This window comes from Jaculus jaculus, chromosome 4 (genome assembly GCF_020740685.1).
Source record: "Jaculus jaculus isolate mJacJac1 chromosome 4, mJacJac1.mat.Y.cur, whole genome shotgun sequence".
NCBI classification, from domain to species: domain Eukaryota; kingdom Metazoa; phylum Chordata; class Mammalia; order Rodentia; family Dipodidae; genus Jaculus; species Jaculus jaculus.
In genome coordinates, this window is record NC_059105.1 from 8,962,735 (window position 1) to 8,984,055 (window position 21,321).

Sequence of the window (21,321 nt, forward strand, 5' to 3'; positions counted from 1 at the left end):
GGTATTTTTATTTTCGGGGGCGCAGCCTCAGGACGCACCGGGGACACCCCCACTTCGCTCGGAGAGGCGGCCTCCGGGCGGTCTGGGGGCGTCCGGGGCTCCGCGGCGGGCCGGCTGGCACACAAAGGCGGCGGCGCTGGCGGCGGCGGGAACGCGGGGCGGGGCGCGGCGGGGCGGGCCGGGGGCGGCGCGGCGGGAAGGGCGGGGGCGGCGCGGCGATAAAGCCCCCGGGCCGCGGCCGCCCAGCTCGCGCAGTGGGCTGCACGGGAGCGCGGCGTCCGCCTCCCTCCAACGCCGTCGCCGTCCTCCGCTCCCTCCGCGGCCGCCACCGGGGACCCGAGCCCGACGCGGTGAGTCACCCACCGGCTGCGCGGTCCCGGGCGCGGGCGCCGTCTCCCCCCTGCACCTCCCGGGCCGCGGGTGCGCAGCGCCGAGCGCGGGGCAACTTCGTCGGTCAAGGCTGCGAGCGCGCCCGGGGGCTCCCCGAGCGAAGGACGCCGGGCTCCGGGGCGCGGGGAGGGCGGGGGCCGCCCAGGTGTGCCGCGGCCGGCGGACGCGCCCCGGGCTCGGCGCGCCTCGGGGCGGTCCCGCGGAGCGTCTGTCCGTCCGTCTGTCTGTCTGTCCGGGCCCGGCCCCACGCTGTGCCTGCGCGCCCCGCCGGGCCGGGGACGGACGGGTACGCCGACTCCTACTTGTTACCTCTGCCCGCCTAGGTGAGCGGGGATGCGGGGCTTGAACCCCGGCTCCCGAGCAGGCCTTCGCGGGGTCCTCCGTCCGTGGGACTCGCGAGGCCGCCGAGGGGCCCCGGGCGCGGTGAAAGTACTCGGCGATTCCGGGCGGCGTTAGGTGTTGAATTTGTCCCCCAGCAGAGCCCGAGCCCGGGAGGAAAGGCTGCTTCTATTACGTAAGTCAGCGCTCCACCTGCAGGTCAGGTACTACTGTACGCGCTCCTGAAGGTTTGCTGGGGTGTTGGTGGTTTTTTTTTTTTTTTTAAGTGTTTTTAATGAAGGAAACATCGTCTCCGCGTGGGTCTCTCTGGAGGAATCTCAGACGCGGCTGCATCTTGCTTTGGCTGTTTGCAGAGAGCGGGTTCTTAAATTTTAGCATGAGCATAGAAAGGTGCTTGACGGTTTGCCTTCCCTCTTTGCAAGCCAGGAAAAGGCTCACTTCTCGGAAGTGTTCTGGAACAAATTATCTGACAAATTTTGTACTTTTCGAGATTTCATATCAGAATTTCAATTCAAATAACTGGAAGGTAGGTCAGTGTTGCTAATTTGTACATTTAAAATACACTTAAAAATTGAAGCTACTTTCAACCCGGTGTGTGGCTCTAAGTCAGTAATCGTGTGCCGTTTGCAACATTTGAGCAAAAATCCTGTTCAGCTATGCAAGCAAAGACTCTACCTCCCTTCAGCCTTCACGTTTTTATTGTTTATTAAAATAATGTTTGAAAAGATTGCCCAGTGCAGAGAAACTGCTGAAGGACATAAAGATGCCATCCTTTTCTTATTCCCCACAAAATGAATCTATGCAGAAAATTTCTGCCTGCCATGAACTTTGAAGGAACAAATTGCTGGACCTCTACAGGATGTTCATTTTCAGTTCCACACCATGGATGACAAAAACACTACCCACAGATGGCTTAAGGTCCCTAGCTACCCTTCCGCGACAGTATCTTCTAGCCAATCCTCCTGCACTGTGCTGTGGGGACTTGGGACTTTGTCTTGTGGCTCTTCTCTAGTGCGACAGTCCACGCAGCTGATGGCGTAGGTGCAAGCTCAGTGGCTTCCACCCACTCTGGCTACTCAATCGTCTAAGACTTGCTTAGCCCCAGGTGTTCAGCTTCTGACATCAGAAACTCTAGCCTCTGCTGGTGTAGCAGTGTAAACTTAGCACACAGGAGGCAGGAGGATTGCTGTGAAGGATGAAGTCAGCCAGAGCTGCACAGCAAGACCCTGCCAAAATAAATAAATAAATAAGTAATAAAATGAAGACACCTGTGTCTTAATGTCTCCTTACCCCAGTCTCCTCCCTTCAGGGCTGCAAACTGGCCCTCCCAGTGTGATCTTCAGCCCATGGCTTTGTTCCCCAGTGTCCTTGCTCCGTCAGGTGACCTGGTGTCCACTCGCTTGAGAAAATAGAAGCCACAAGACTGTCTGCATGTTCTACCCTTTTCCTCCAAGAAACAGTCTCCTATTTACTCATCTGCTAAATCTCCAGAGGCATTTGATGTGTCCGAGTCTTTGGAAGACCGTCACCTATGATAGATACCGCAGGTCCTTGCTTTCTGGAGATGATCATGCTTATGGGAACAAACAGACCGAAAGCAGGTGCATGATAAATCCTGCGATACAGACCGAACAGGTGGCTGATGGGAATACCGAGTTGAAGCGGGAGCGAGCACAGGATTGGAGAGCGGGCCGCCTCGGCGGTGAGCGGCGTCCTCAGCAGTGTCCTGAGTCCCAGCGTCTCCCTTTGCCCCCACGCTGTCCCCACGTGCATTGTCTGTTCAGTCTCTTCCCTAGGAGCCCTGTTCTACTTTAGCAGGATTCAAAAAGGCTCTAACCTCCTTTGTTCCTGCGCCCCACCTCACCTCTCATGACCACCACATCTCCCTAGGCTTTTCAAGCTAGCCACCACTTCGCCAGTCTCCCTTTATCTCAGTTCCTGCAGGCTGACTGCAGTCTCTCCAAAGCAGAAGATCCCACGACTTCCTGCCCACAGCCGTCACCTGCATGCCCAGCTGGCCTCTCTGCAGCATTTGACTGGGTGTTTCCACCTGGTGCTTTTCTCTTCTGGTGTCCCTTCCGCCTGCTGGCTTCTCTGCCACCTGCTGGGGTGACCCAACACTCTGTCTCCTTCCTACTTCTGTTTTCTGTAGAGCCTTTGGCTGAACCATTTCCCCACACTTTGACCTATCAGTGTGAACTGAGTCCCAGGTTTGTATCTAAGCTACGAGCATTTTCTGTGTCCTCACTACTCACCTACAGTCCAACAATCTAGAGGTCTGAAACTCCTTTTAGTTTTTGTGTCCATCTTCTATATTCACTTCATCATTAGAAAACAATTAGTGCCTTAAAAAAAAAAAAAAGCATGGCTTCATCATTCCCCAAACACAAGCATAAGCAAGCATCTACAGTAACGCTGGGCTTCTCTGCATTGCCGCCTCTGACAAGTCGTCACCTCTGGATGCTCCTCCCTGCTGCCAGATCCCATAAGCCTCCACTATGTTCACTTAACCCCGCCTTACTTCAGTACGCAGAGGTGGCAAAATGGTGGCCAGAGTGTCCTGTCCACCTGGAAGACAGAAGTTGGCCTGAACAAAGCCGATAGAAAATGCATGAATAGTTGGAATCTAGAGATACCCCTTGGATTTGTAGATTCTCTTCAAAGTCAGAAGATCTGGAGGGCTGGAGTGATGGCTTTGTGATTAAGATACTTCCCCGCAAAGCCAAAGAGCCCAGGTTCGATTCCCCAGTACCCACGTGAGCCGTATGCACAAGGTGGCGCACACATCTGGAGTTTGTTTGCAGTGGCTGGAGGCCCTGGCCTGTTCTTATTCATGTTCTCTCCCCCCCCCCCAAATAAATACAATAAGAAGAAAAAGGTCAGGAATCCAAGGCTTGCAGCCTCATGTGGCAGCCCACAGTAAGTGCCAAGCTCCCAGTGCCTGTCTGTGTTGGAGGTTGTTTCTGGTTCCCAAGGCTTTGGAGCTAGTGACTGCAGACTTCAGCATCATTAGCAATCTGGGCGTCTCTGGGGCTTACTTCAGGGTTCCTTGGATCTGGTTTTTGCATTCCTTCTGCCTTGTATGACTTTCCTTTGTACCTCCACCCCTCCTAACCCGGGAATAAGCCCCACATTGTGCCAACAAATTCCTCAAGTGGTAAGGTAAACTTTCTGTGGCCCTGGTGCGAGGTGGTACCTGTGTCTCTGTGAATGCCTTCCCTGGTATGGAGCGGCCGGGACGAAGTTCAAGTCTTGCCTTCCCCTTGTTCAGACCGTAGCCCCTGCTGTCTACACAGCTCTCCATGCTCCTTGTAACCCGCCTCCCCTCAGTGTGAGATGGGGTGAAGTGGTCCATGTGACATTCCAGGCAGCAGTGAGGAGACTGTCAAGGTGGAAGCTCAGGCTGCCCCAGGAACCTGCAGCCTTGGGAATATTTTGGACCCAGAGCCATGCAATGCGTCCCCAAGGTGACTCAGCTGCCTTTGGATGGTCCCAGTTCCTCTGAGCATACTTTTCCACAGTGCTAAGGGAACTCTTCACCGCGTCTAAGGCTCACTAGACTGGTTGTCATGTATTGACCTGGCATGTGCTTTTCTCACCTCCCTGCCTTGTCCTGTGTTTGAATTTTTTACTTCCTCTGCAAGGGGCTTGTGGAGTTCACCTGTTTGTCAGCCTTCACACTCGCTGTGCCTCCGTCCGGGCTTCCCTTCTTCCCTCTGTGTCCGCTGTCTGGCTGGTTTCTTTCCCCCTTTTCCAAGTCCAAGTTTAGTTAGCACTTGTTCCCAAGAGCCCTTCCTGGCTGTCACTACCCCCAGCCCTCCATGTCACACGTTCTGTGCACACACACATAACTGTGTTTACTCCCTGGTGGTGGCGGCCATGTGACGGCCTCGTGAATTACCTGTCAGTCTCAGAGCTCTGAGGAGCCCGCGTCAGTTTGGCCTGTGCGGGCCGTGGTGTGCACCCCAGCAGCGTTTAGCAGATTTGTGAGCTACGCCATCTGCGTTTTTCATAAGCCTGCACTCTGTGCGACTTTGGGAACAAGGGTGGTATTTCAGGCAGGAAGGAAAGTTCTTCCTCTAGACCTCTGCCCCCTGAGGCTTTGGGCCTTCTGAATTTAATATATATTTCCATACTTTAAAATGTTCTAATCCATCATGTTTTGAAGGTAGAACCTTTTTACTTGGAAGAAAGAAAAGATGAGCCATGCGAAGGCCCTTCTTCGCCTGCAGTCGGTTGGCTTCTCTTGGGGACCTTCCTGGGCCTAGCTGGTGAGGTCTGCTGGCTGGGCTGCCCTCTGCTTCCTGCTTGTACTAGGTAGAACAAGTCTGGTTTGCTTCCACTAGCCTTGGTGATAGTGATGTGTGACGTCTTAGTGACTTTTCTTTTCCTTTGTTTTATCGTGGTACCAGCTCTCTGTAGCCAAATTTGGCAAAAAATACAAGGGCTGGAGAGAGTAACGGCTATGCCACTGTCAGTCCCTGTAGACGATCTAAACGTCGGCTTTCCTTCTTCATACAGAGACTATCTTTGAAATAAACCACCTTATTAAATGTCATAAGATTTAAAAACATCCGTAACTTTTTGACTTTCCTCTCAGATCTAAATTTCTCATAAATATAAGGCCTAGATGAAATGTTCTTTTGTCAACACATTATTTTGTGCTTGCATACCATGAAATTTCTCTCCTCCATCCTTCTTCTCCCATCTCTCCTAATTCTTTCCCTCCCTCCCCATGAAATAATTTTGTATTGGTACTTAGAGATAGCACTATGGACCAACAGGAAGATTTAATTTATAGTCCCACATGGAAGCATTTATAAAATTGTTAAATAAATCGGGTCCCCTAGACTTACATCTTTTTGAACACCTGCTCTCCACTCATAAATGTTCTAATCTTCTGTTTTCAAATGGCCTTTCTATTTGACTAGATTGGATGCCTGATTTGGAAAATCAATGTTGTCTTTGTTTTTGTATTATTATTTTCAAGAAATATCCTTAGGGATGAATGGACTCAAATGAAATAAATTGTATCTTTAGATTATTTATCTGAAGTCCCCAGTTTATCTAACAATGCTGAAAGATAAGAACTGTTTTATTACTCGTGAGAGATGCACCTCCTCCCACCCAATAGGCTCTGTCTATTTATACCATCAGTGAGTCTTTGCTTTATTCTGCTCTTAGATTTCTAGGTCTGGCCAGAGAAGTCACCATCCCCACCCCCTACCCCGTATTCTTTTTTTGCCTGGCATCACCACTGAGCCTGAGCAGTCCTCTGCTTGTAATGCTGTTGGTGTATTTTGACAAACTGACCGTCCATTTCATCCCTGAATGACTCTCAAGTGTGGGTGGACACCCTGGTTCAAGTTCAGAGGAGGAACACCAGGCTCTTGCTACAGTTGGACCTCAAAATTTACCCTGTACTTCAGAAAATAATTTGAGAATTGGAATCCAGTGTGCCTTTCTGTTTTTATCAGCTAATACTTAGGACAAAGATAATGTGAAAAAGATTATAATGTAAAGAAAAAAAAATCCTATGGTGTGGAAAAAAGGATCTTCTTGAAGTGGCCACCAAGCTTGATAAATGTTCATTTTATACCCTTATCCCTGCCCTCCCCCACACCACCAAAGGAAAACATGGTAACTCAAGGAATTTCTCTTGAGAGCATACCAAAAATAGCACGGGGGCCTTGCCACCCTTCTACCTTTCCCATTCCATAGAATGCCAGCAAATACAGTCATAGAAAAAAATAATAATAACTCTTGTTTTCATGGGCCAAATCTTGGAAATGGGCGTGGGGACTGGAGAGAGTTTATACCAAAACAGAGCTCAGTCATGAGAATGAGGTGCAGCTGCGCATGCGGGTCACTGGAACTTACTTGCCAGTGGTCCGAGGTCCTGGGTGCAATCCCCAGCACCCCAAACCAAAGGGCAAAGATGAATAATGTAATGGAAGATGAAAATAGATGTTTCTTTCTTCCAGGAAGGTTCTACAAGAATAAGGGAAATACTTGCTTTGATAAAATTTTAGGTTTTTTTTTTTAATTTGTTTGTTTGTTTGTTTTCTGAGGTAGGGTTTCACGCTAACTCAGGCTGACCTGGAATTCATTACGTAGTCTCAGGGTGGCCTCGAACTCATGGCGATCCTCCTACCTCTGCCTCCTGAGTGCTGGGATTAAATTTTTTTATATATTTATTTTCAACCAGAGAGAGGAGAGAGGCAGGCAGAGAGACAATGGGTGCACCAGGGCCTCCAGCCACTGCAAATGAACAACAGACACATGCACCACTTTGTGCATCTGGCTTTATGTGGGTACTGGGAAATCAAACCTGGGTCATTAGGCTTTGCAGGTGAGCATCTTAACCACTGAGCAATCTTTCCAGCTCCCATTTAATGTCTCGAATAAGAAATCTACTTACGAAATTGCTTTTTCTTCCTTCCTTTTTTATTTTTATTGTTTTGGAAGCAGGTTTCTTACTCTAGTACCCAGCTAGAAACTCTAGCCCAGGCTGACCTGCAACTCACAGTGATCCTCCTACCTCAGCTTCCCCAAAGCTGGCAGCTGGCATTACAAATGTGTGCCACACTCAGCTAAGAAGTTATTTTTATTGAATCTTTGTTTTCTGTTCTATAAATGATTAACTCCTGCATTATCTTTTGCCCTCAAGTGCAAAACCCTCTATCAAAATAAGTCCATCGGAAACACAGGCCTCAAGGGGAGAGAGCCCTGGCCTTCCGCTGCGGCCCTTGGTCAAGGCCGAGACAGACAGGCCTTCGAAGTTGCCTGCGGGCTCCGCGGGTCTCGAGGCTGTTTTCTCTCTCTCCTCCTCTCTTGCCTCTGCTTCTCTCGCCGCTGCCTCTGTCCCTCAGAGACTGTGACTGCAGTAGGCAGGTGCAGGCTTACCACCCTAGAGACGGGTGATGAAGAGGACAGGCGCTTTCTTGCCATTTCTAGATGGAAAAACCCCTGGGAGCAAATCTAAGTGGCTCAGTTCTGGCCCGGTCTTGCTCTGCACCAGTGACCGGCTTTATGGGAATGGAGGTCTTCCCATTGGCGGAGCTGAGACGCGTGCCCAGCGCACTGTCAGGAGGGAAATGAGTGTTGAGTAGGTGTGCTGGGCTGGAAGGTCACCCAGTGGTCGTTAGTTTTCTGCTAACAGAGGTTCCGTGTGGTCTCCAGGAACCTGTTTCCTGCCTTTAAGATAGATGGGAATGTTTTTCTCATGCACACAGTTGAGAAATAAGAAGAGTGTGAAAAAGCTGACATGCCCGTGGTCATACCGCGTGCATGTGCCCATGCCAGAGCCTGGATCATGCCCGTAAGCGTATGAACTGATAGTAAGAATCTCAAAGATTTGTGTCTCGGCGGTAGTTTTACCTTCAGGTCACACACATCCTTCCAAACCACTGTCTTTTCTCTGTAGAGCATGATGTCTTCAATCACAGTGCAAGCACATGAAGTAGGAAGAAGCCAGCACTTTCATGCCATTTAAAGTATGTGCTTATGTCTTTTGGCCTCCCACTTTGTTCCTTAGACTCAATTTTTCTTTCCCCTGAGACAGAAGTCTAAAATTAGTCCTGACCTTTGGATAGCCAAGGTAGAATGCATTTACACACAATCCCAATGACTAACTTAGGCCAAGCTGAAGAAAACTACAGAAGCAAAGAGCAACTACGACAGGACTTTCAACTTGAACCATTGGGGATTTCTTTTCTTTTTTTTTTTTTTTTTTTTTTGTAAAATGTATACTTTACTTAAAAATCATCACTCCTAAATATCAGAGATTCCTTCTTCCCTTCTTTTCCTTTCCTTCCTTCCTCCTCCAGCTTTGGAGGCTGGCATGCATTGGCTCTAACCTTAATCCTGTTGGTTCAAGCATAGCCAAGGTGCTGAACTTCCCTGAGCCCCAGCCACTTCGTCTGTGAGTTGGGCACGAAGGTAACCCTTGCGAGTGTTGTGAGGAGGGAGTGGAGAATATATCTTATGTTTGAGCAGTCACAGCAACAGTGCTCACCTCACAGGACATGGGGGGGCCATGGGCCTGGTGCTGGCTAACATCTGTCACGGTGAGCATTTCACCTCTCAGAGGTTCCTGTTCCCATTGTGACTCTGACCTTGTGTGGGGGTGACTTGCAGTGTGTCCCTAAGCACTTTCTCCTCCGACCCGCACCCTGATACCCTCTTGGTGGGCAGCACTTCTTGTGAAAGCACTTTAGGCTTGTTGCATCCTGGGGTGGCAGCTGCATGAAGTTCTGTCCCTAGCTTTGCATTTGTGAGGAAAGCAGCCCTGTTAGTGAGGGTTCCTTCAAAGACTGCGGGGTGGGGGGGGGGGCATTTCGCTAGCCTTTGAGGGCTGGGGGTGCTTTCTTTCCTTGGCTGAGTTGTAAAGAATGACTAAGTGCCCACGAGGCAGGAGAAGACTTCATATGCAGGCGTACATGCAAGTGTGCTGTCCAGAGACTTGACTTTCCTTCCTGGATTTATAGACTATGAAAGAGTCACCGAACAGTATCCGATAACATCCAGATGCACAGAAATGACCACTTTGAACCTGTGCTGTTTTATTTGGAACACATGGCCATTTCATTATGATTAGATTCCCTCAATATACAAGAGTTCTAAGAATGTTCGATTAACTTTGACAAGTATTCTCAGATAGGAAATGTCTTTTCTGCTGTAATTGATAGCTGTTTTAGGCTCTTACTAGTAATACATTCCCTTGGGACTTCATACAGCAGAGTATGCGCCTGCGCTTGAGTTGTTGCTTTGATGGTGGGATGGGAGATGCCAGGGAGATTTTGTGCGATTGCTTAATTATAAAGAGTTTTCTTTCTGAATATGTGAATTTTATTCTTTGAAATCAATTTACGAACAGACTCATATCCTCTTCTGCCAGGCCTGTGTTAATTTCTTGACGTTATGTTGGTTAAAATAGCAGTCTGCAGAATTAGCCCAAGATGCTGAAGTGGAGTTCCTCACACACTATTCTTGTGCAGCAAAGTGGGAAATGGTGACGGTCAAAGTGCTGATCGTACTAATGCAAGTTAATCTGGTATTGTTGAAAGAATGAAAACAGAGTTTCCTATAGGCTTGTGTCACTTAGTAGACTAAAATTTCTTTGAGAAGGATAAGTATTTTTTGTAGGTATGGTGACAAAATTATGCCTTTTTTTTTTTTTTTTTTTTTTTTTTTTTACTACTCTCCACCTGTTCTAGTTGTACGTCCTCCCCAGTCTTTCCTGTTAGAGAGGTCCTGGTGAGTTCATTGGTCAGAGTTTACAGTGGGATAGAGGGAGTCAACCTATGAGCAACTGTTAGGGAAGTCACATCTCCCTAACATCCCACTAATCCACACTTGCCATGCATGCTTGTAGGGGTCGCATGATGAAAAGGGGCTAAAAGAAGGCAAAGGCATTGAACACACGTAAGTGAGTGTTGTTTTAATTAAAGTGATGCTGGCTGCTGTAACAAACTTAGACACCGTAGCTGAAACAAAATGAAAGGTTAGTTCCCACATGCACAAAGGCCAGAGTGGGTGTGATTCCGCGACATCTAGCCTCCTAGCATCTTGTGGCTCTACTTAGCTGGTACTTGTCACTGTCATGCGGTCGTCAGCGTCCGAGCTCGAGCTCTTAGCAGCAGAAAGAAAGGTCATGGAGAAGTATGTGGGAGAGGCTCGGCTGGACCAGGCCTGGGAACAGTGTGTGCCACCTGCTTCACTAAATGTCATTCCTTCTTGAGTTCACGCACACCTGTGGAAGAGGCCAGCAGACGTTCTGCTTGGGGGATGGGAAGATAAAACGGATTACCTGAGGAGCTTCCTATTCTATCAGATGAAAACACTAGTAATGGTCACTCTTAAACACAGAAGCCAGTGTGGGGGTTTGATTCAGGTGTCCCCATAAACTTAGGTGTTTTGAATGCTAGGTTTCCCAGCTGATGGAGATTTGGGAATTAACAACTCCTGGAGGCAGTGTATTGTTGGGGGTGGGCCTATGGGTGTTATAGCCAGGTTCTCCATGCCAGTGTTTGGCACGCTCTCCTGCTGATGTTGTCCATCTTATCTTAGCTAGGGGTGATGTTCACCTTCTGCTCATGCTATTGTTTTCCCCCGCCATCATGGAGCTTCCCCTCAGGTCTGTAAGCCAAAATAATCCCCCTTTTTTTCCCAAAAGTTGCTCTTGGTCAGTTGATTTCTACCAGCAACGTGAACCTGACTGCAACACTACAGTTGGTTCTGAGGAGTGGGGTTGCTGCTGGACACCTGACTGTGTGGCTTCGCCCTTTTGGAGCTGATTTTCAAAAGGAATGTGGAAGGATTTCAAACCTAGGCCTAAGAAACACCTTCTAGTGCCACAAGTATAGCTTGATGGACTATTCTGGTCAGAGTTGAAGGACCTGAATGCAGGAAGAACTATGGACTGTGAGGTTTGGCTTGTCAGGGTGAGAAAGAGCTTTCCCTGGACTGGGCTAGAAGCAGTTTGTGTGAGAGGCTTGCTGTTATGCCCGTGTCCTGAGAACTTGTGCAGGGTTGCATTGTGTAGAAATGGACTGGTATGAGCAGAGGAAGGTAGCACAGAAAAAAAAAAAAAAAACTGAAATCTTTGGGCTGAAACTGCTGCCTGTTCAGCTGCAACTGTGTCAGAAATTACAACCACTGAGATTAGGCCAGCTGACCTGCATTGGGACCACAGAAAAAAATGCAGTCTTTTGAAGGGGACTGGAGTGCTCAAGGAGTGTCCTGTTCTTCAAACTCTGCTTATTTCTCCCTGGATTAACAAATTGGAACCCTACCTGTTATTATGAAGTATAAGAAATGCAGGAAAGGGAGGGTCATTGAATTTGCAAAATGGTCTTGTGTTTTGGAAATGGGCATAGGCAGTATGTAGCAGGTTTGCTGGATGCCTGCGTGGAGACCCGATGGAGCCATGAGGATGAACCGTGGGTTGCAGTGGAGACCCAGTGGAGATGCAGGGACCATGAGATGGCTGCTAAGGAAAGCTGCCAGCCCCTGGCGAAGATTTCCAGGACTGTGAGTAGCCTAGCTGGAGGGGTGGAATTTCAACTCCAGAGACTTCTTTGTTGCTGCTTAGAATTAGTGGACTTGAAGACTTTTCACTAACTAGAGTTGTTGGACTTCCAAGTATAGAATCTGATGTTTGCCCTGTTTAAATCTTGTATTGGTTGAATATTTCTTTGCTATGCCCAGTAGCATTTTTTGCAGTATGAGGTGTTTATTCTGTGCCATTATGGGTTTTGGGGAGATTTTTTGGTATTAAGGCTCAGTTAAAAGACCTTAGATCATGGGGATGTTTGAACATCATTAGGATTGGTAACAACTATGGGGACTTTTAAGGTTGGAATGAATACATTGTATTTTACACCATGTATGGATATCAGTTTACTGTGGGCAGGGGTGGAATGTGGTGGTTTGATTCAGATGTCCCCCATAAGTTTTAGGTGTTCTGAATGCTAGGTTCCCAGCTGATGGAAATTTTAGAATTAACACCTCCTGGAGGCAGTGTATTACTGGGGGCGGGCCTGTGGATATTATAACCAGTTTCCTCTTACCAGTGTTTGGCACACTCTTCTGTTGCTATTGTCCACCTTATGTTGGGCAGGGAGTGATGTCCACCCTCTACTCAGGCCATCGTTTTACCCTGCCATCATGGAGCTTCCCCTCAAGTCTGTAAGTCAAAAATAAACCCTTTTTTCCTTAAAAGCACCTCTTGGTAGGTAGATTTCTGCCAGCAATGTGAACCTGACTGCCTATTATAGGGATCACAAATACATTTGCTTCTGAGGGCAGTTGTCCTGATGTACCTCAGTGGCTTGTTATATCACTGGGTTGATATTTCAGGACCATTTTCCATCACATGCAACTTGGGTGTAAAGAGACACTTACCCTGGGACTGCAGTTAGGAACTCTACAAGTGATAGTAGATTCTGGAGTATGCCTGAGGAGAAGCCAAAATAAATTGCCTCAGGGAAAGCGATGGTGGAAAGAAAAGTACTATTTCTAGCTCATAATGTATGTGATTTCACAATGTAGTCATAGTTTGTTTAGTCTGCTTGACCCAAACTTGGCAGCTGGGGTGGAGGGGGCCAGCAGCGAGGATCTTCTCCCTGGGAAAAGAGGAGGTTGGGTTATCTGAGACACACGGTAGTCCAGCACACCTGCCCATTAAAGGAACAGTGCATCTAGGACCCTTATCTTGAACAGTGTGGAGAAAGGTGGCAGGTGTACTGGAAACTGAGTACATTTGGGAGGAAAAGGAGCAGTGGAGTTCAGGAAGGCCAACTGTGTCCCATCTGGACCCAGATGAGTGGACAGGGGAAGCACGAGAAGCCCTGGTCATGCCATTCTCAAGGGTGGCCTCTCCACATCTCCTGAGTGTGAGATGACATGTCCACAAGGCTGTGCACACAGTAGCAACTTCCCAAGTCTCTCGCAGGGACGCTCATAGAGGCCATTTTGGTGGTTTTGCTCTTCGTTGGCTGGGAAACCTGTTGCCCTGTTGTTGCACTCAATTGAATTGCTGGTAGAAATCGCCCAGCCAAGAGCAGCTTGTGGAAAGAAAAGAGGTTTATTTTGGCTCACAGGCTTGAGGGGAAGCTCCATGATGGCAGGAGAAAACGATGGCATGAGCAGAGGGTGGACATCACCCCCTGGCCAACATAAGGTGGACCATAGCAACAGGACAGTGTGCCAAACACTGGCAAGGGAAAACTGATTATAACACCCATAAGCCCACCCCCAACAATACACTCTCTCCTGGAGGTATTAATTCTAAAATCTCTATTAGCTGGGAACTTAGCATTCCGAACACCTAAGTTTATGGGTAACACCTGAATCAAACCACCATATTCCATCCCTGCCCTCCATAAACTGATATCCATTCATGATGTAAAATACAATGCATTCAATCCAACTTTAAAAGTCCCCATAGTTTTTATCAATCCCAATGATATTCAAACATCCCCATAGTCCAAGATTTTTTAACTGGCTCATAATAACAAAAAAAAAATCCCCCCCCAAACCCATAAAGGCACAGAATAAATGCACTGCAAAAGATGGCATTGGGCATAGCAAAGAAATAGTCAACCAATACAAGATTTAAAACAACCATGGCAAACATCAAACTCTGTAGCTTCAAGTCTAACAACTCTAGTCAATAACAAGTCTCCACATTCAATAATCCTAAACAGCAACAAGTCTCTGGAGTTGCAATTCCACCCCTCCAGCTAGGCTACTCACAGTCCTGGAAAACTTCATCTGGGCTGGCAGCTTTTCTTAGCAGCCATCTTGTGGTCCCAGCATCTCGACTGGGTCTCCACTGCAATCCACAGTTCATCCTCATGGCCACAGGGAGTCTCCATGTACACAACCAGCAAACCTGCTTCACACTGCCCATGGCCATTTCTAAAACACAAGACTGTGTTGCAAACTTAATGACCCTGTCTTTCCTGCATTTCTTACATTCTACAATACCAGGTAGGGTGCCAATTTGTTAATCCAGGGGAGAATAAAACAGACTTTGAAGAACAGGACTCCTTGAGTACTCAGGCCCCTTCAAAAGAGTCTACATTCTTCCTTTTGCCCCAGCGCAGGTCAGCTAGCCCAGTCTCAAAGGTTGTAATCTCTCATTTGCAGCTGAATGGGCAGCAGTTCACCCAAAGATTTCATTTTTTTCTGTGCTATATCCCCCTCTGCTCACACCAGTTCATTTCTACACAAAGCAACCCTGCACAACTTCTCAGGACACAGGCATAAAAGCAAGTTTTTCACACAAACTACTAGTCCAGTCCAAGAAAAGCTCTTTCTCACCCTCATAAGCCAAATCTCACAGTCCATAGTTCTTACTGCATTCAGGTCTTTAACTCTGACCAGAATAGTCCATCAAGCTGTACTTACAGCACTGCAAGGCATCTCTTAGGCCCAGTTTCAAATCCTTCCACATTCCTCTTGCAAATCAGCTCCAAGAGGCCAAAGCCACACAGTTGGGTGTCTTCTAGCAGCAACCCCACTCCTGGTATCACTTTACTGTTGCAGTCAGGTCCACATTGCTGGTAGAAATCACCCAAGAGCAGCCTCTGGGGAAGAAGAGGTTTATTTTGGCTTACAGGCTCAAGTGGGAAGCTCCATGGCAGGGAAAATGACAACATGAGCAGAGGGTGGACATCACCTCCTGGCCAACATAAGGTGGACAATAGCAACAGGGAAGTGTGCCAAACACTGGCCTGGGGAAAGTGGCTATAATGCCGATAAGCCCACCTGCAACAATACTCCCCCCAGGAGTCGTTAATTCCCAAATCTCCGCCACCTGGGAACCTAGCATTCAGAACACGTAAGTTTATGGGGACACCTGAATCAAACCACACCTGTGAATGCAGGTTTATGGTGAGAAGCTCAACCTCCAGCACCTCACTGTAGACTCCCCAGCAGAGGTTCTTATTCCAGAGTTGAGATACAGAACAAGTGAACTTCTTAAGTCCTTCATTTTTTAAAAAAATTTTTATTTATTTATTTGCAAGCAGAGAGAGGGAGAAATAGAGAGACAGTCAGAGAGAGAATGGGCACACTAGAGCCTCTAGCCACTGCAAACAAACTCCAGATGCATTTGCCCCTTGTGCATCTGGCTTATGTGGGTCCTGGGGAATCGAACCTGGGTCCTTTGGCTTTGCAGGCAAACACCTTAACCGCTAAGCCATCTCTCCAGCCCAAGTCCTTCATTTTTTATTCTAAAAATCTTTGTGCTTTGGCCTTAGCTTTGGTTATGGTGAGGAGAAATGGCTGAGAAGCTCTCAGACTTAGGGCAGCATTTCCACCACAATGCCCCATGTGCTCCTCAGACGGCTCTCTGAGGTACAGGAGAGAGATCTTACAGACAGGGAAAGCGAGTCTCCAAAGAGACATGTGGTTTATACAGTGCAGGCAGGCATGAGGTCAGACTGCAGGCGTGCTCAACATCTGTGCTAATGTGAACTTGGGTTTCTTCTAGGAAATGGCTGAACATGGCCCTCACATGGCCCCCACCAGCAGATGCCTTCAGAAGCAGTTAGTATCTGTTGCAGAAAGGGAGGTTAAAGGAGGTCCAGGAAAGAAATCAAGTTCAAGACCGTACTTCCATCACTTCAGATGCCTTCTAAGCTTTGAAGATTTTTTTTTCCTTTTGGTTTCATGATTGCTTACTGGAGGTGATTGTAAGACAAACTTAAATATACAGTGGCCATCTTTTTTTCTTATATTACATTCTGATTTATTTGTTTACATTCTCTTTGTACTGAAAGAATGGAGCAAAAACATCTAAAAATTAGAAGTAAAATGGAAGTAAAAAGACCAAGAGCACCTTCCTTGTTTTGTTTGTTTCCCTTTGAGAGAGAGGATGGTAGTGCCAGGGCCAATCGCCACTGCAAACACACTCCAGACACATGAGCCACTTTATGCCAATTTACGTGGGTTTAAGGGAATTGAACTCAGGCTGTCAGGCTTTACAAGCAAGGACTTTTCACCACTGAGCAATCTTGCCAGCTCCCTCCCCCTTATTATTTACTTATTTATTTAGTATTTATTTTGGTTTTTCGAGGTTGGGTCTCATTCTAGCCCAGGCTGACCTGGAATCCACTATGTAGTCTCAGAGTCGCCTCGAACTCATGGTGGTCCTCCTAGCTCTGCCTCCCGATTGCTGGGATTAAAGGCGTGCACCACCACAACTGGCCTTCCCCCTTATTTTTGTGGTGCCGAGGCAAACCCAGTGTTTGCACAGGTTAGGCTAGAGTTCCTCCGCTGAGCTACGTCACCAGCCCCACAGGAATCCTTGAAGCTAGAAGTTGTTATCTTTTAGTCTTCTCTCTGTCTCTTTCACTTTTCTCACCTTAGAAGTATTTACGAGCCCTTTGCCTCTGAACATATGTGTATTTACTTGCATGTTTATTTTGGAAAGGTGTCTAACTCAAATCATCTCCCCACCATTTAAAATGAAGAAACCAGGGACCACCTACTTCTCATATAGTCTGGACTCTTGTCTGAGTAACTGCTTCCCTTGCTGTAAATCAGGCCGTAATTTTTGCTGAAGGGTTTGGATGGACCAAATCTGGATGGGTAGAGAGGAAGCTTTGTTACAAGAACCACAGTGAATAACAAAAGCAGAAATCTAAGAATCACAGGGTCCTTTGAATGCCAAAGCATATCTCAGAGCAGCTGGAACAACCTTCTAAGAACAAATGGAAAATATTGGCTGCATGTTTACTGGTAGGAGCCATTTTATATGCAATATATTTTTATGTATTTACAGAGAGTAGGTAAAAAAAAAAAAAAGATATCTGCTTTCCCTGATTTTTTTTTCCCCTCTTTTAACATATATGTGCTTAATATCTGAGTCTACCTGGGGACTTTGGTGTGTTAAAAGGTTGATATGTCACCATAGATCTCTTCTTTCCCCTCTTTCTCAGCATTCTCTTGTGACCCTTCAGTTTTCCCTGGGGAAAGAGAATAATTAGTATGTGATACCAAAGGGAGCAGAAAACCCTTAAGATGAGTGAGTAGATGGCACGACCTTTTCTGTGCATGACATCAGAAGTAGCTTCTTAGAGCTGGAGAGATGGCTTCGTGGTTAAGGTGCTTACTTGCAAAGCCAAAAGGACCCAGGTTCGAATCCCCAGGATCCATATAAACCTGATGCACAAGGTGGCGCATGCATCTGGAGTTCATTTGCAATGGCTAGAGACCCTGGTACACCCATTCTTTCTCTGTCTCAAATAAGTAAATAAAAATAAATCTTTTTTTTTTAAAAAAAAAAAAAAAAGCAGTAGCTGCTTAGATAGCATTCCCTTGTGGGGTCCACAGCATGAAGTGTGGAATAAAAGCCCAGAATTTGTCAGGACATTCCAAGTCCTTATACTGGACCACCCATTACCAATCTTACCAGACATGATGAATTGTACCAGGGTCAATTAGCACATCCTCCATGTTAACAAAATGTTTTGCTATTTGTGGTGGCACATGCCTGTGATCCCAGCCCAGGCAGGAGAATTTCCACAAGTTCAGTGATTTACATAGTGAGCTCCGGACCAGCCAGATGACGTAGTAAGACCCTATGTCAAAACAGATCCAGGGCTGGAGAGATGGCTTAGCGGTTAAGCGCTTGCCTGTGAAGCCTAAGGACCCTGGTTCGAGGCTCGGTTCCCCAGGACCCACGTTAGCCAGATGCACAAGGGGGCGCACGTATCTGGAGTTCGTTTGCAGTGGCTGGAGGCCCTGACGTGCCCGTTCTCAGTCTCTCTCTCTCTGTCTCTTTCTCTCTCTCTGTCACTCTCAAATAAATTAATAAAAAATGAACAAAAAAAAATTAAAAAAAAAAAACAGATCCAAACAAAAATCTTCATGGGAAGCTCTTTGTTAAGGAATGTGGATTCTAAGTCCCACAGGAAAGCAAATTGATGGCCTGATTCATGAAATTAAAATCCCAAGTAGTTTCGTGTGGCTCTATAGAGGTGCTCTATAAAGCATCTCCTAGCCAGTAAGTCCCAGGTGGCTTAGCATTTCAGCACTTTACACATACCGGTTCCCTTCGTTCTAAAATGTTAGGACCACATTGTTTTATGTACCTATAGATAATGTAAGAAAAGAAACTCTGAGGACAGATCATTGATCTCTAGACCTTGATTTCTTTCATTATATCTGATTTCATTTACTTTGTAGAACAAAGAAAAGAGTTAGAAGTGAACACACCTAAGGAACCAAGCTAAGTTGGGAGTGGTACTTGGATTTGCTCAATAGACATGCATATGGGGCCCCTTGTGTCCCTGACTTTGGATTCTGGTGGATTTCACTGCTCCGGTTGCTTACCATCTGTCTGTGAGAGGACACTGTGGCTGCCCTCCTGCCCTCTCGGTCCTCCTACTGAGTTGCCCCGTGGTGCGTGTTACCAATCAGTTACATCGTGTGAAGGCAGACACCTTCCTCACTTGCCTTATTTGCCAGAAGCTCTTCAGACTACCTATCACTTTCAGTTTTGTTTCTTGGTCCCTTAAGGACGTCGGTCTCTGTCATCTGTAAGGTCCCTTCTTTTTTGACTTCTGTCATAGTGCTATTGCAACAGGACCTCAGTAACTGTTAACTTGAGAAGTGTGTGTGCTTTTATTAAAGCTTTGATAGAAAAACAAGAAAGTCACACGAGTTACAACACCCTTCCTCCCAGATTTCCAGGTTCTGCATACTCTTTCTACAGCCCCTGCCTTCATTTCTGTAGGTGCTGCGATCCACCACCTTGGTCAGGAATGTGGAGGGACCATTCTGACCTGAGAGCAGCAGCTGCAGGCACTGTGAGACCCCAGCTCTAAGTCCTTGACTCTCGACAGGGGAAGTTGATGTGCCCGGTGCCCGTGGAGGTAGGGGCCTTCCTCCTGGCAGACATCTTGCTGCCACTTTCAATTTTCCTCTGGGCTTCAGAGGTTTAAAGTAGTCTAGTCTGTGGAACATTTGTTTTCTCAAGAAAAGTAGCCCTCTTAAAGCTATTGTTTTAAAAGTCACATGGAACATTAAAATCTTCAGTCATCAATTTATGGTGCTAAAAATGTAGGAGTGGTTGGGGCTTCAGGCAAGCAATATTGAGTTAAATGTGTAGAGCACGTTAAGACAGCACTTGATTATACATTTAAAATAGGGAATGCAAATTTAAATTCCTCTTGGGTGCTTTAAATCATACATTATATGTGCAGTATTTTCAATTAACTGCAGGAAAAAAATGCCTTCAGTATGGCTCTATTTTTACAGCTGGGAGTTGCTCAGAGAACACAATTGACTACTTCATACATGTGAGATTTATTTAAGTGACGCATAGGGCATTTGCAGTTTAACCAATAATTGAAAATATTGTTGCAATGTGGCAGGTAAAACTAAGGAGTCATTTTGCATTCCTGAGAGGTGCTGTGGGCTCAATGGCACATTAGTTCGAGAGGGTTGGACTAGGGGTGAGCTTAGCGGAGGGCTTCCATGTTTTATTCTTAGGTTTTGCCCCACAATAGAAAGGAGGAGGAGGATTAACTGTAAGGTAGTATTTTCAGGAAGAACTTCAAAAACTGTGACCAAAAAAAAAAAGTGTATGTATGTGCCAAACAGCTGAAAGGTCAGATAGGATGGGAGAGGAACCTAGTGTCCCCCCTCAACTGTTCATTGACTCCTGCCCCCCATTGCTCATACTATCTCACTTCTAGACGTCTCCTGCAATAATGATACAGAAATCAAGTTGTATATCTAAGGATGGACTGGCCCTCCTCACATTGTCCACAAACATACTTGGTGATTTGGAATGAATGTCCCTACAGAAGTGCTGTTGTAAATAGTGGAAAGTAATACTATTTTAAAATCTATTATTACTCCTGTTTTTTCAAACAAAGTACAGGTTAATTAGGCATTTATAGGCAGAATGAGAAATAACCATCAATTTCTAACCTTTGTGATGGTGGTTGCTAAACCGGGCCAATCATCTCTCTGTCTTCCTGGGACTTCTGTCAATGTCTTGCAATATTGGCTTATCACAGTTGGGTGGGAGATGCTGCAAGCATCTCTTGGATAAAGTCCAAAGATCTGCTGAACATTTTATAGTACACAACCCCCTCCCCCAGTGAGAAATTACATAGCCCATCATGTGACAAGTGCCGCGGACTACAAGTACCTAACACGATAACCTGCTTGTAAGAGGGCAGCTTCTGAAATTAACCCCAGTGACCACGGGAGTCAGGTGGTTCCTTGAAGGCCTGCTTTGGTTGTATACTCAGCACCTCAGTATGCACGTGCCATCCTGGATGCAGGGGTTCAGTGGTGATCAGAGCAGATTGAGTTAATATCGGGTCTACAGGCATAAAGAGAAGGCAAGATGAATGAGAAATGTTCCCTATAGGAGGGCTTTAACATGAAAGCCTGAGGCTGGAAAGACCTGGCATGCCCAGTGTTTCTGGAGGAGGAAGTGAAATCCTGGCCAGGCAGTGACTTGTAGGTTGTAGAAGAGTCCTAGCTCTTCCAGCAAGGGCCTTGAAGCCACTGGAGGGTTTGACCTAAGTCTTGTGTAGATGCCTATGGCCAGCTCTCCTTCTTAGCGGTTGTAGAGCAGGGCAGGAGCAACTTAGGTACAGGAAACCAGTGTCCTCTTCTAGAGAGGTTGGTGGCTTGGACTGGGGACAAAGGAGAAGAATGGAGAAAGTGGACCATTCAAGACATATCAGAAGGAGAATGAAAGAGCGTGTTGATGGTTCAAACGGGGTAAGAGAAAGGATCCTTCCCAGACTTTTGGCTTAGAATCTTGGATGGGTAGTGAGTGGGTGATGTCACTAATTGAGACCTGGCTAATAGTAAGTTTATGGGCAAGGAGTGCTATTTTTCCCCTCTCATTCTAGTGCTTCCATGAAAATTGCTAAGGGAACATCTCTATAAAGAAACTGTATTTTTGGCCTGTTTACGAATACTTAGCCTTCTCTCCTGGGTCACCCCCTTTTCTGGGATCTCCCTAGTAGGCTTTCCCAGGCCTTTCCACATGATTTCCAAGTGGACTGTTCGGGCAGTCGTCAAGCGTTTACTGTTTCATGTTGTTCT

At 46.8% G+C, this 21,321-nt stretch overlaps 1 protein-coding gene across 2 annotated transcripts in view; it reads left to right on the forward strand.

The window, feature by feature from the left end:
• Positions 1-243: 243 nt before the first annotated feature.
• Serpine2 (serpin family E member 2) overlaps positions 244-21,321 on the forward strand; it is a 63,591-nt gene continuing 42,513 nt past the window's right edge. Inside the window, exon 1 of one of the 2 annotated variants that reach the window (XM_045148174.1) lies at positions 244-350. The gene's annotated coding sequence lies outside the window, so the exon portion shown is untranslated. Of the gene's footprint in view, positions 351-18,982; positions 19,122-21,321 lie in introns of those variants that run through there. The other variant, XM_045148175.1, reaches the window with a different exon arrangement.